The sequence below is a fragment of the Eublepharis macularius genome, chromosome 3 (assembly GCF_028583425.1).
Source record: "Eublepharis macularius isolate TG4126 chromosome 3, MPM_Emac_v1.0, whole genome shotgun sequence".
Taxonomy (NCBI): domain Eukaryota; kingdom Metazoa; phylum Chordata; class Lepidosauria; order Squamata; family Eublepharidae; genus Eublepharis; species Eublepharis macularius.
Window position 1 is genome coordinate 28,708,633 of NC_072792.1, and position 14,680 is coordinate 28,723,312.

At 42.2% G+C, this 14,680-nt stretch overlaps 1 pseudogene; it reads right to left on the reverse strand.

Annotated features, from left to right (window-relative positions):
- Nucleotides 1-12,175: 12,175 nt before the first annotated feature.
- The window catches only part of LOC129326187 (uncharacterized protein KIAA0930 homolog), an 86,839-nt pseudogene continuing 84,334 nt past the window's right edge, over nt 12,176-14,680 (reverse strand).

Sequence of the window (14,680 nt, forward strand, 5' to 3'; positions counted from 1 at the left end):
GAAAACCCCCAACAACCATCGTTCTCCGGCCGTGAAAGCCTTCGACAATACATTCAGTTTTATTTCCTTCTTCTTGTGTGGCATCATCCTTCATCGGCACCACCTCCCATTCTTAACCTACAAGGGCAGAGCACCTAGAATAAGGAAGAAGTAATGAAACTTGTACACTCTTGTCCTCTTTCTAAACCTATTTCACTCTTGCTCTCAGAGCTATGCTACAAGAGACAAATTACATGAGGACATGCACATGAAGGGAGGCACAATGTTAGCCAGGAAGCTGAGTTTTAAAAGAGATCAGAAGGCTTTGTCAAGTTCCACTCTCTACAGAACCAGGGAAGATAGCTCCTCAGAGGGTTTGTTAATTTCCTCTTTGCCTCCTAGAATGGGAAGTGAAATTGACAGAGCCTTTGGGAGGCAAAGAGGAAATTAACAAATCCTCTGGGGAACTATCTTCCCTGGTTCTGTAGAGAGGGGAAATTGACAAAGCCTTCTGATCGCTTTTAAAACTCAGCTTCCCTGCTAACATTGGGTCTCCCTTCATGTGCTCCTCTTCATGTAATTTGTAGCTTGGCTCTCATATGTTGGAAAGAGCAGGTGAAAGGGAAAGAATCAGCAGGTAACACAAATTCCATATCCGTATCATGGTCAATTACCTCATAACAATATTATGAGCAAGCAATCCCAATTTTGCATTAACCAAAATCATGTCTTTGGCCCAAACTATGGAAAGAGGTTGCAGTTAATCTGTTCTGTTTTATCATAAATACAGTAAACAGCCATAATAAATCTTCCAAATGTAGGACTAGTGTATTGCTCCAAGTGAAGATTCTGTAGACACTAGCAACAGAGCCTGTTTTTAAAAAAGGGTCCTAGAAAAACCAATCATGCTGGGCTCACAACGGCGTCCTCTGGAGGGGCAGGCCGGCTTCTCGGGCCGTCCCACGGCAGAGGGCAAGGTTGGCTCACCTGGCTGTCTTGCTGCAGCAGCACCATCTGGAGGCCACATTGGCCATGAAGCACTTTTTATCCTTGTGGTCCTGCACAGGCACAACAGGATAAATATGTGTCGTCACCAATACGGCTTGCCTTTTATATAGAAAGATAGTATTAGTCTATCAAGGTCAGTATTATCTGTTCTGACTGACAATGGTTATTTGGGGTCTTAGCTAAAGGTCTTTCATGTAACCTACTACCCACGCCTTATAACTGGAGATTGAACGTGGGACCTACTGCTATGCTAAGCAGATCTACCACTGAGCCACAGCCCCTCTCCAAGGAAGGTACAAAACCAATTAGATGACATCCCACAGGGCACTTTGTCCTCATCATTCTAAGGAAGCTGGCCCAAACCTGATACCATCTGCTAACACTAGAAAGGAACAAGTTTTGGCTGACATTAAGGCTGAGCTGGATGTTTTTTTCCCACTTGCCAGAAATATGATGCTTCTTCGGTTGCAGCTAGTGATAGGGGCAAAAACTGAAGGGTTTTTTTTTTAAGACATTCTCTGTGATGTGTGGCATGTGCCATCAAGTTGCCTCCAATCTATGGTGACCTTCTGAATAATGTATGGTTAGCCTATGAATGAAAGATCTCCACAACTTCCAATAATTAACGCACTTGCTCAGATCTTGAAAACTGAAGGCTGTGGCTTACTTTATTGAGTCAAGCCATCTCATTTTGGGTCTTCCTTTTTTCCCTACTGCCTTCCACTTTTCCTAGCATTATTCATAACTGTGATAATTCAGGGGGGGGAAATGAACAAATCACACAGCAATCTGTGGAGCAGCTAGCCTGTCACTGATATGGTTGTAGTGGAAGAAGCGCCATCTCTATTTGACTAACCTGATCACAGTTTCAAAACACAGGATAATTTGGGGAAAGAGTCTAATTTTGAGTAATCCATGGAGTCATTTATAAGATGAGTTTGAAAGACAGAATCCATTTTGAACTTGGTATGTTCCCAGCTTTCATTGCCAGCAGTAACTGTTAACAAGAATAACCTTGCACGGTATTGCCTGAAGAAAGGACATACCATCCCTGAGGTATCGTTAATATTGTGATTGGGACTCAAACGAACTTTTAAGAGGCTCTGTAGCCTCTCAATCAAGACACACAGAGAAAATGAAAGACATCTCTCTGAAGAAGGGGAAATAACAATCTAATAGAGTAATCCAGAGAAGCGTTATGCCTGTCTAAGCCCATTGACTTCAATGGGTTTAAATTCGAGTAACTCTGCATATGATTTCACTGTGAGAAGAACCCAACAGAGCAAAGAACACTAATTATAAAGCAATGACAGTATGTATTCTGTAACTTTCTGAATCGGAACCTCAGTGGACAGAATTCTTTCAAATTAATACTACCTCAAAGTGAAAACTTTGATGCATATGGCCAGGCTTTGATTGCTCAATTGGAAATATGCCTTGATGATAACAGTGCAGAAATAAGTGGGTTCGATTTTGTTCCCTCCTCAATGCTTCACTTTTGTTCAACACAATGTATTTTTAGTCGTTATTAAAGGGCCACACACATTTATAGCAAAGTTCTCTTATAAAGGAGCTAAGACAAGGCACCAGTGAAAGAAAAAAAATCTTATAAAACATGCCCTGTGAATTGTTTTCAGCCTGAAAAAAGAAGTAGCTTTCATCGTTGTCGGTTCTGGTTGTCCTGACCCCCTCTGATCAGTCCAGGGACTAACTCGGAGGACTCAGAGTAGGTTTGCTAGATCCCCCAGGGTTTAAATCAGAGGACCGGGGGAAGTGTGGGGGGAAGAGAGCCAGCTGTACCCAACCTTTGTTGCATGCACAATGCATACATGTGCTCCAGAATGCTCCCACATCATGCTGGGAAAGATGCCATTTGTGGCATGACACAGAAGCAACAAGTCACACTGGGTGGGGGGCAAGTCAGTAAAAATCAACCCCAAACACTAATTTGTGGTCAATTTTTACTGAATTGCCCCCCTCTCCCCTGACATGTCCTGGCATTTTCATGCCATGCCAGGAATGACATCATTTCCAGCATGAGGTGGGAGAGTTCTGGAGCCCATGGGAGCACACTTTGCCATTTGCAGCCCCAGTTCCACACCTTCTCCCTGACTATCCAGGTGAAAGGTGGTGCAGGGGGGCAGAAGATAGAGGCTGAGACCTGAGGATCCCTGCCCCCAAAAGGGGAATGGCAGCCCTAGCTCAAAAGAAGAGCCTGGGGAACCAAGGCCAGGGAACCAGGAGGGCGAGAGGGACCAAGAAGGGCCTGACACTGAACAGGCACCTGCTGACCATGTTCCAGAAGTGGCGGAGGCCACCTTGACAGAGCTTGCTGAGGAGACATTGCCACTCGCCTCAGATAACCACTAGGCTTCCACCAGGCAGCACCTGAATCTGGGCCCATAGCTTCTTAGGACCCACTCCCACACCACAAGAGTGGTGTCAGTGTAAGGTCCAGGTAGATGCAGCATGAAGAAAGAGACATACCAAACTGGCAGCTTGCATGGCTGGCCTGGATCCAGAGCAGGGCTCTGGGAGCAATACTTCCTTGTAGAACCCCGAACAAAATGCAGCACAGTCCTGGGAGCTTCCATACCTGCCACCAAGTGCAGCTGAGCCAGTTCAGCTCCCAGCTGAGCCTTGGGAAGGCCTCATTGCATGGACAGGGGTGTGCAAAATGGAAAAATTAAGCTGGAAATACATCCAGAAATCACTGGTTCAGTTTGTCAAAGCAGTTTCCAGAATGGTGAAACAAATTTAGAAAATGAAATTATGTCTCCACCTCCACTACTTTTTTTTTTACCTTGAGTCATTTCAAAAACAACTAGTTACTTGACTGAAGTTAAAGATATTGTAGGCTTCAAGTTTCTGTGTTGTGTTGTTGTTGTTGCACCAATGAGTTTTTTAAAAATAGTTGTATTGTTCTGATTGTTGAAAGGTAGACATGGGCATGAACTGCATTACGAACCAAAAAAACCCACAAACTGCCTGATTGTCTGTTTGCGAACTGGTGGTTCATGAGGGTCCACGGCCAACAAACCAGTGTTCATTGGAAGCCCGGTTTGTTGCGTTCGCCCGTGGTTCGTGAAGCCAGGCAGTCAGGCACCATCAATCAATTCCCTTGGAAACAGAGCTGGGGGGAATGCCTGAACTCTGTCTGCACTCCTTCTGTTGCCCTGGAAACCCGAATCGAAGCCCAGCTTACCTTGATCGGCAGGTCTTCCTTCCAACCATGGAGCTGCAAATTGGTTACAATTGGTAACATGGGAGAAGACACCCAGGGGGAGGGAGGGGGGAGGGGGTGTTCTGTAGCCATGGGCTCTCCAATCTCATCCCTGCAAACCCTGATAGGCAGTTTTGATGGCCAACCCCTTTGTACACTGGGCCAACGTCAACTGGTGTCTCTAATTGTATCGAATGGGAGTTTCCTGGGAGCCTTGGATTGGAGAGGGTATAACTCCAAGATCCCTATTGCAATCTTGACAAAACTTGGATGCTGGCTGGAGGAGAGCCTGCTAAACACTCCCTGTGAATATGGGCTCTCTAAGTCCAACAGGGGCCGTTCTGATGCCCACGAACCTCGAACTGGTTTGTCAGCGGGAAAAGTGCATTGCAGTTCACTGGTTCGGGTTCATCGTCAGCACCGAACCACGAACTGCTGGTTTGTTAATTTTTTTGGGTTCGTGCCCATGTCTATTGAAAGGTTTGGTGTAAAGAAATTCTCTTAACACACATTTGTGTTGAAAGTTTGCTTCCTAAATTAGCCCCATATAATCACCTCATATGGGGGCCCTACATATCTACATGAGTCCAGTCACCATCCTAAACACATGGAACAATTCATTGTTTACAGACAAGCTCCACATTAGAGCACCATCAGTTCCAGTTCCTCTAACAGAGATTCCCACCTGCAGGTTCTACAATGGACATTTTTGGAATTACAATATTCACCTGATATAGTAAGGAAAAGAATCAACAAAGCCAGAATAATACCAAGGGATAACTTGCGAAAGACAGGCCCAAACAAAAAAGCCACAGAACGCCACCGGTGGTCACATATGGTTTTTAGCTCAAGCCAGTTCAACCTATGCTGGACAATGATACCCTTCTCTCACAAGCACTGGAAGGGAAAGCTTTTCTTGCCCACAGACAGCCTCCTGAACTTAAACAACTTCTTACTCACAATTATGTACTTCCTAACATAGACCCAGACTCTGAACTAGGGCCTGCAATAAACCAAGATGCCAACTCTATTCCCAAATTCACCCCATCAACATAATTGATGGACCTAACAACATCAGTTATCTCATCTCACATCCATTCACTTTTTCATCTTCTAAGGTTATATATGCTATTAAATGTCAGCAATGCTCTTCCACTCTCTGCATTGGACAAACAGGGATCACCACTCCTCCCTATATCTGGACAAGAGAGTTTTGATTCTTGTAAAGTTATACCCTGAAAATCATGTTGATCTCTAAGGTAGCACTGGACTCAAATCCTGCAATACTTCTGATATAAGCAGTTACCTTATTGTCTAAAGGGGGAGGGTATAGAGATTTTGCTATGCCAAACACTGATTTTTTTCAGGTCCTGATTCACTGGTACCATAACTGAAAAGCTGTGCGTTGCCTCTTTCAGACAATATAGTGACTGTGTGTATTGGGAGGATCTCGGTACAGTTGGTACCAGCAGCCTCCTATTATGTGTGATCATAGCATCTGAGGAACCTTATTCAAGTTATGTTGTTTGAAACAGAGAAGCATTTATTGCAGCGGCTCTTCTGCTGCAAATGGTTACCTCAGAAAAGTCTCTAAAAGTCTTGGGGCCAAACTAAAAGTGACGAATGACACATGTTGGACTCTTGTCAGCTTCCCTTAAGTTTTGATGGGAAATGTAGGCAGCTTGGTGGTATGTTGGACAAGTGACAGTTGAAAAGTCCATTGGACAGCAGTCGGAGAGCCAAGCTGCAAGACCAGGATGCCTACATTTCCCATCAAAACTTGAGGGAAGCTGACAAGTGTCCAACCTGTGTCATTCGTCACTTGTAACTTGGCCCTGAATGGTGGGCAAGGAAAATCTGAAGCGTTACCAAAGTGCTACACTTCCACCAAAGACTCCTATAAATTGGTGAGGTTGCTGCTAATTCCTTTTTACAGATTTTTTTCCTTTGAGATTTTTACATTGTTTTTCTACATAGGATAGTAAATATTCCATGTAACCTAACACACACTCTCCCCCCACCTTTTCCCCAGCGTAGCCCATGAACAAGAGAAGAAAGAAAGAGCAGCATAAACATAGGCAACTAAGAGTAGAGGTAAAAAAGGGGGGTAGGTGCAAAGAAGGGAGATTGAGAATAAGGGCAAGGGAGGTGAGAGGCAGTAATATGGATTCAGGTAAGCAAAGAGTAGAAAAGGTGAGGCATCGCTGCTCAAAGAGATACAGGAAATCTTGCCCAATGGAAGATCTCAGGAGCTTCTCATCTGTTGATCAGGACTCTCTCCCTTATGCAGAGATCTAACATATCACTGACCTAATTATCCACAGAGGGAGGAATGTGCGGTTTCCAGTGCTGTACGATTATTCAATAGGCAACAAAGGCTGCCCTTCGAATCCATAACATGAGATGTTCGAGAAATGCTAGTAGAGATTGTATATGGCCTAGGATTAGATTATTAGCTGTGAGACACTATTTAGTAGATAATGTAAGATTTATCCGATATAAACATCTTGCCAGAAATGTGCTGTTCTGGGACACTCCTTGAGCACATGGACCAGATTGGCTCTAAGTGTTTCCTGGTGGCAACAGGAATGGATGCTCACTAACAGCACAAACCTAAGCAGAGTTCCTGCAGTCCAATGGAATAAGGGTCGCACTACAAGTGACGAATGAGGGCCAAGCTACAAGTGACGAATGACACTTGAATGGCAAGTGGATCGAATGGACAGCAAGTGGAGGGCAACTGAACGGGGAGGAATACACTTGCCGTTCAAGTGTCAGTCGTCACTTGTAGTTTGACCCTGACACTTGCCAGGAATACACTCACGTGTATTCCTCCCTGTTCACTTGCCATTCACTTTCTCTCCACTTGATCAAATGGAGCACAAGTGAATGGCAAGTGAACAGGGAGGAATACACGTGAGTCTGTTCACTTGCCAGGCAAGTGTCATTCATCACTTGTAGTGCGACCCTTAGATTGGGTTAATTCTGTTTAGGATTGCACAGTAAGCTAGCAAGATACTGATGCTATTGTAAATTAGGTTTTTCTTTTACGAATAAGCCTTAGGGTTGAAGATTTAATGGATGAAGGGCATTTTGCTACTGAGGCAAGAACTACAATTCCCTGGGGTTTCTGTGTGTGTGCACACAAGTACTTATTTATATCTCAGGGCCAAGCTACACATGACGAATGACACTTGAATGGCAAGTGTATTTCTCCCTGTTCACTTGCCCTCCACTCAATCCACTTGCCGTTCAAGTGTCATTCATCAGGTGTAGCTTGGCCCTAAGTTTTCTCATCAATGGAAACTCAAATCAGTTTATGCCGTCATTCTTCCTTCCTCCATTTTATCCTCACAAACAACAACTCTGCAAACTATGCTATGCTAAGACAGTGACTGGCCCAGTGATTAGGGCCAATGAGTTCCATGACAGAGTGGGTCCCAGCTTGACACTCTAACCACAACACCACACTCGCTCTTTATGTATGCCTTCAGTGTCAGGCTCAGGAAGATTTTGCTCAGTATGTGTCGCCTTAAGGAAGGAATCATGTATATCATTTTATGTGACATGAAACTATTTCTGGTTCTGTTCTTTTCCTTAATACCACCAATGTTCTTCCATGACATTGCAAAGCACCTTTACTCTAAACAATGTGAAACTAATAAGAAATGTTTTAGCAATTCGCAGCTTTTTCTTTCCCCTTTATTTTACCTAAATGAACAGTTTAAGGTCAAAAAGAACAATAGCAGGGGAGAACAGACAATGGTAATAAAAGTGTCTGTGCAAAATCTTCTCAGGTAATGATATTATACCCCCCCCCCCCGCCCCAGCCTTATGCTTTGGGAAGCAAAACAGCTACCACAAGATTAAAGTGAGTGAAAATTTCCTGTTGCTTTTGACTAAAGGTCTGATTTTACTTTATTTTTTAGCTATCTAAAAATGTTGGAATGCCTGGAGGGGTTGGTTACCCTCTTGAGTCTGACTGGGTTCTTCCAGAGCATAGAAAGTTTTTTTTTTTTTTTAAAAAAAAGGACTACTCCGTCTTAGTGCTGATATCCCTAGGCTCATCCAGTTTTATTTCATTTGAGCGCTCCCAAACAAAGTTGTTCATTAAAATAACCTTCAGACAAAAATATTTCCAGTATTGCCGATTAGATGCCACAGTAGTTTATAAAAAAAGATGTAAATGGTTCCGTTCATCAGCCTCCAAAGTGACTCTTCATAAGCACAGTGAAGAAGAACAAACAAAGTATGTAAGCTCACCATGTGCACAATATAAGGTATCTGTGGAGGCAATTCATGTGACATTTCCTATTTGTTTTAGTGGAGGGAGGGGGGCATTGCCAGAATTTACATTAGGGTAGCCAACCTCAGGGTGGGCCTTGAAGTTCTTTCAGAATTACAACTGATCTCCAGTCTACAGAGTTCAGTTCCCTATAGGGATGAGAACTTTCTCCAAGAAGAAAGATCTCTGTAAACTGGAGATCAGGGATATCGCACCTCAAGAGATCTCCAGGCCCCAAGCATAGTTCCCCTGGAGGAAATGGCATCTTGGAAGGGTGGACTCTATGAAATTGTATCTCTGATGAGTTCCCTTCCCAGGCTCCACCCCTTAACCTGTGGGAATTTTCCAAACAAGAGTTGGCAACTCTAGTGACATATATTTTGGAGTGGTGGTAACATTCACTCTTGGCATATCAAAATAAGTTTCTTTATGCTATGGCTCATTGGAAAGACAAAAGAATAAGTTACAACTGTTTAATACACTTTAGGTAAAGTATCTTGACTAGGTGAAGTCATATGCAGTAAACTATTGTGGGATTAGCAAATTTTAGTAGCAACTTTGAGATCACAATGTAATCACACTAGTATAGAAAAAGAGACATGAAATGTGTTCTTTGTGCATGTTTTAAAGTAACTGTTCTGCCTTGGCCTTTCTCTCCTTGTATGGGAAGGCTAAAAACTTGAGCTTGCAGGCCAGAAAGGAGAACTCTTGGCCTCCATTCACCTCCTACTGCCTAGGAAACATAGGAGACTTAGGGCCAAGCTACACATGACGAATGACACTTGAATGGCAAGTGTATTTCTCCCTGTTCACTTGCCCTCCACTCAATCCACTTGCCAGGCAAGTGTCTTTCGTCATGTGTAGCTTGGCCCATAGACATTCCTTAGACACATCTGCAATAACAGAGATAAGACAAGAGTGAGGGTCTTCCTCCCCCCGGAAGAGGATACATGTAGCACAATTAATGGATTATGAAGTCTGAAGGAAATGTGAAATGACCATATAAGGGGAAACTGATAAGAAGAATGAATAGGGATAGAATTGCAGATGTTGTCGTGAGACTACGGGCCAAGCTACACATGACGAATGACACTTGAACGGCAAGTGTATTTCTCCCTGTTCACTTGCTCTCCACTCAATCCACTTGCCGTTCAAGTGTCATTCGTCACTTGTAGCTTGGCCCTACGTTTGAGAAATGGACAACAGCCAATCCAAAGATGTGAAAGAGGTCAGATGCTTTGCCTTGAATGTGACTTTCGTTTCTCCAATGTGATGTAATGTGCCTTTAAAATAGCATGTAATCCTTTGTTCTGGTGGTACACTCAGAGCTCACTTTGTAGCTGTGTGTGTGCCCTATATTAGCAAATGTATCTGTGTTTTTTTTTACAACATCCTTCATTAGACTTCATTCTGTGTGTGTATTCATTTCTCTTAATTGGCTAAGATAACCAGACACACATAATTTGGATACAACACTATCTATATAAAAATATGGGGGAAAACCCTGACTTTTCCCTTGATTTATGCCTTATATCACAAAAAAATTGTAATGGATAGAGGCATTATTTGTATTAATTATTGGTAGGGATTTTTTTTTTTTAGCTTTCCAACAGACACTTAGAATTTGAAATTGATTGCTTGGTTCACAAGTTACAGGTCTGATTAGAAATAGAGAAAAAATTGACTTCAGCCATCTTGATGACAACATACAAAGCTTAAGCTACCAGTCTGAATAGATTATCACACCCAAACATAATACATATGCATACACAATTCAGAAAAACATAAAGAATTTTTGTCACCTTACCAAATACTGATAAATTGATTTTTGGCTTGTGGTCCATGGGCTATATTAGATCTGACATCCAGCATTGCTTAATGGTTAGAGTGCCAGAATACAACCTGGGGCAACAGGCTATGAAATTTCTGCTCTGCCATGGAACAGTGCCAGGTGACCTGGGGTCCATCACACTTTCTCAGCCTAACCTACCTCACAGGGTTGTTGTTGTGGGGAGAAATAAACTAGACATGAATTATGTAATAAGCTCCATTGGAGAGTTGGTATGGTACAGTAATTAGTGTGTCGGATCAGGATCTGGGTTCAAATCCCCGCTCAGCCATGAAGCTTACCGGATGACCTTTGGTCAGTTACAAACTCTCAGCCTAACCAACCTTACAGGGTTGCTGTGAGGATAAATGGAAAAGGAGAATGTTAGACACCACTTTGGGAAGAAATGTGAGGTTAGAATAGAATAGAATAGAATTTTGCCCCCCAGTGGGGAGAAAAGCAGGATATTATCATTATCATTATCATTATCATTATCATTATCATTATCATTATCATTATCATTATCATTATCATTATCATTATCATTATTGCTGCTGCTGCATGGGTAAGGTTTTTTTTAATCCTCCCACACTCTTCTGTGTATTAGGCCTTGAGGACCGTTCCCATTTTTTTCTATCATTCATCTACAGGTCCCTGGAGGTCCCAAGCCTTCTTGTCATAAGGTTCCTTATAGGGATGTGCAGCAAAAAAACAACAACAACAGGAAATTTGTAGTCAGGTTACAGGGATTCCCCCCCCCCCAAAATCTGGGCTTCCTGAAATCTGGGAAAGATTCTGTGATCTGGTTAAGACAGATAAGAGAATCTCAGATTTATTTGGTTTTTATTTGGTCATTATTCCCTATGGGGAAAACTATCTGGGGGTATCTGGAGGCTTTGGGGGGCACTCTTCAGCCACTCTCCATTGTTTCCTGTGTGGGAAACATTTCCAAGCAGGCTCTCAGGCAGAAACACACAGAGACAAGACTGCCAGCGGCCAAAGACACACTCCCAAATGCAACCTCAACCCAGAGAAAGCCCAACACAACCAAACTGACATCCTTCCAAGTGCCCCTTGAATAAGCTGCCCACCACTCTCCATTGTTTCCTATGGGGGAAACATTTCAAAGCAGGCTTTCAGGTAGAAATGCACAGGGACACAAAGGGACACTCCCAAATGCAAGAGGAAGCCAAATAGAACCAAAGTGAATCAAGGGGACCAACATCAAACCAGAGAATCATGTCAAAATAGAGAATTCCACCCAAAGCCAAAAGGGACACTGTTGCAACTTAGTCCAACTGAACCAGTGTCACTCACAGAAGCCAGGCAGACAAGGGGAGCTCCTGCATGGATTGGGCATGCACTCTCTTCTCCTTGTCTCACTCTTCCTCCCTCCTGCCTCTGCCTCATGCCCTCGTTCCTCCTGCCCCTCCCTTATTTGAAAGAAAAGCAGAAGAAGCCCAGGATGGAGCCAGACACAGGCTGAAACCACGTCTCTTCGATTTACCCAGATTTACCAGAATTTATCCAGAGGTCCGTTCCAGGTTCCAGGCTAGGATCTGGGATTCTCTTATTTGATTCAGGAAAGCCAGATTTAGTTGAATTGGCAAAAAACTGGTTTTCTCCCCAAATTCTGGATCTGTTTTGCACACCCCTAGTCCCTTATGCACACAAGATGTACAGCAGAAGGAGGAAAGAAGAGGCACTTCTTGATTGGCTGGCTGGTAATTCCAAGATGTCTCCTTTTCCACTGTAATGTTTAACTCCTGACACTAGATGGTGGTGGTGGTGTTAGTTGGTTTTAGGCACTTGATTAGCAGCAAAGGTTTCCAGCGTAGTGCCAAGCTCTCTGTTATGTCATTGGAATTGGTTTCTGCCACACTTCCAGACTATCTGTTAAAATTTGATGCAATGGTAATGTGACATAGGTTAAATGTGCATAGAGAAGGAAGTTTTTGTCTGTCCTGTTCAGCGCCAGCTATGAACCCACAAGAGACCTTCGAGTTCCAGACAAGGACAGTGACCGGAGGGTTGTGGCATTGTGCAGATCTCTCTCATCATCATCGCTGAAGAACTCCTCACTATCATTGGCTGAGTGAGAATTCTTCATGTCAGCAATTTGATTCCGGGGGACTTTTCTTCTGAGGGATGGGGAGAAAAAAGAGGGACGGTTGTTGTGTTCAGGAGTTGGGGGAGTGCTGAAAGGAGTGACTCTCTCAAACAGAGGTGAGCCGAGGTTCCAATCTTCTTCTGTTCCATAGGGAGAAGTATTGCCTGTTGAAACACAACTCACTGCCATCTCTGCTTGACCCTTTCCCTGTGGCCCCTTTATTTGCACAAATCCCATGTTGTTGTACTTATGAAAGTCAATGGACATCCACTGTGCTATTTTTGCTTATGTCATTGCTGGAAACCCCAAGCCTATTTTTACATTGCACACAAACAGATAGAAGCAGGAAGCCAATATTTGGGGAATACTTTCAAACATTATATAATTTAGAAAGGAGGCAGGACAACAAAGCCTACACATGAAGATAATTAGACAGTCCTATGCCAAATTTAAAATATTCTTTCCAATGTACACAATATTTTGTGCTAAAATAGGGGTCTAATTATAAGTTTCTTTTAAGATTTTTTTTTTTGAAAAATTTTTTATTGGGTTAGAATCCCTTATTTTTACATTACATTCAATTTTCCCCGAATTTTTCATTTCTAACCCCCTCCCTTTCCCCCCCTTTTGCTGACTTCCAACAGCTTTCCCACCCTTTGTCGCTTTTCCCTTACTTCTATTAAATTCCTCTATCTAAAACAAATATACATTCTCCATTATACTAAGCAGTACATCCTTAACTACATTTCTTGTTATATACCCAAACTGTGAGTCCTTGTTTCCATCTTAGATAAACAATTTATCCCATTTTCCAGTTTTAAGTATTTCTATATAAACCTATATATCATAAACCATAAAAATCTTACATTTAAATCAAACAATTTGACTTATTCTCTATAAATTACTCATTATATCTTTTTATGGTACTTCTATATAGCTCATCACATAGTCAATCAATTTGACTCTTCTATACATTCAGTTTGGTGCATTATACAAATCTTATCAAAGAAAGAAAATATTGTTGGTTACTCAATCCTTATATTTAAACCTTGTCATTAATTATTTTCTATCAATATTCTATCTATTAACCTATATATATCTATATATATATCAATCTGTTAATCTAACTGCTTATAGATTCACATTTATCTCTTCCCCCCCTGGTAAAGTCACCCCCTCTACATTTTATTATACTTCAGTAGTTCTCAAACTGCCACAGTTTTCCTCCCACCTCCCATTTCTTCTCCAGATATTGTTTCAGCTTCTCCCAATCTGTGTTAAACTGCCCTGAGTCCAGATTTCTCAGTTTTCTTGTCATCTTGTCCATTTCTGCCATGTACAGCAATTTGTAGATCCAATCTTCAATAGTTGGCACTTCTTGTACTTTCCATTTTTGCGCATACAAAAGTCTGGCTGCTGCTGTCATATAAAATATCAACGTCCTATGATGGGCTGGAATTCCCTCCATTCCCAAGTTTAGTAGCAGGAGTTCTGGGTTCTTATTTATTTGAAATTGTAAAATTTCACTCATTTCTCTTATTATTTCCCCCCAGTACTGCCTAGCTACATCGCACGACCACCACATGTGATAGAGGGAGCCCTCATGCTTCCTACATTTCCAGCATTTATTAGAAGTGTTCAAGTTCCCTAGCGCAATCTTCTTTGGTGTCATGTACCAACGATAGATCATTTTGTAAATGTTCTCTTTAATATTTGTACATGTCGTTATCTTCATTGTAGTCTTCCACAAGTATTCCCATGCCTCCATTGTTATCTCTTTATTAAAATTTATAGCCCATTTCACCATTTGTGTTTTAACTGTCTCATCCTCAGTATACCATTTCAACAGTACTTGGTATACCTTGGATATTCTTTTCTTGTCCTCTTTAAAAAGGGTCTGCTCTAGTTCCGAGTTCTCTGTTCGTATACCTCCCTTTACAGAGTCCGAGTTATACAAATCTCTGATCTGTCTATACTGGAACCAATCGTAGTTCGGTGATAGTTCCTCTTGCGTCTTTATTCTAAGTTTAGATGCTTCTATTTTAGCTATTTCTTTGTATGTCAAACATTGTCGGGTCTATCACCTCATATGGAACCACCCACCAAGGTGTTCCTTCTTGTAGATAAATTCTGTACTTCTTCCAGATTGTGTATAGACTTCTCCGTACAAAATGGTGCAGGAACATCGAGTTGACCTTTACTTTGTCATGCCATAGGTATGCATGCCATCCAAATATTTTTTTATAT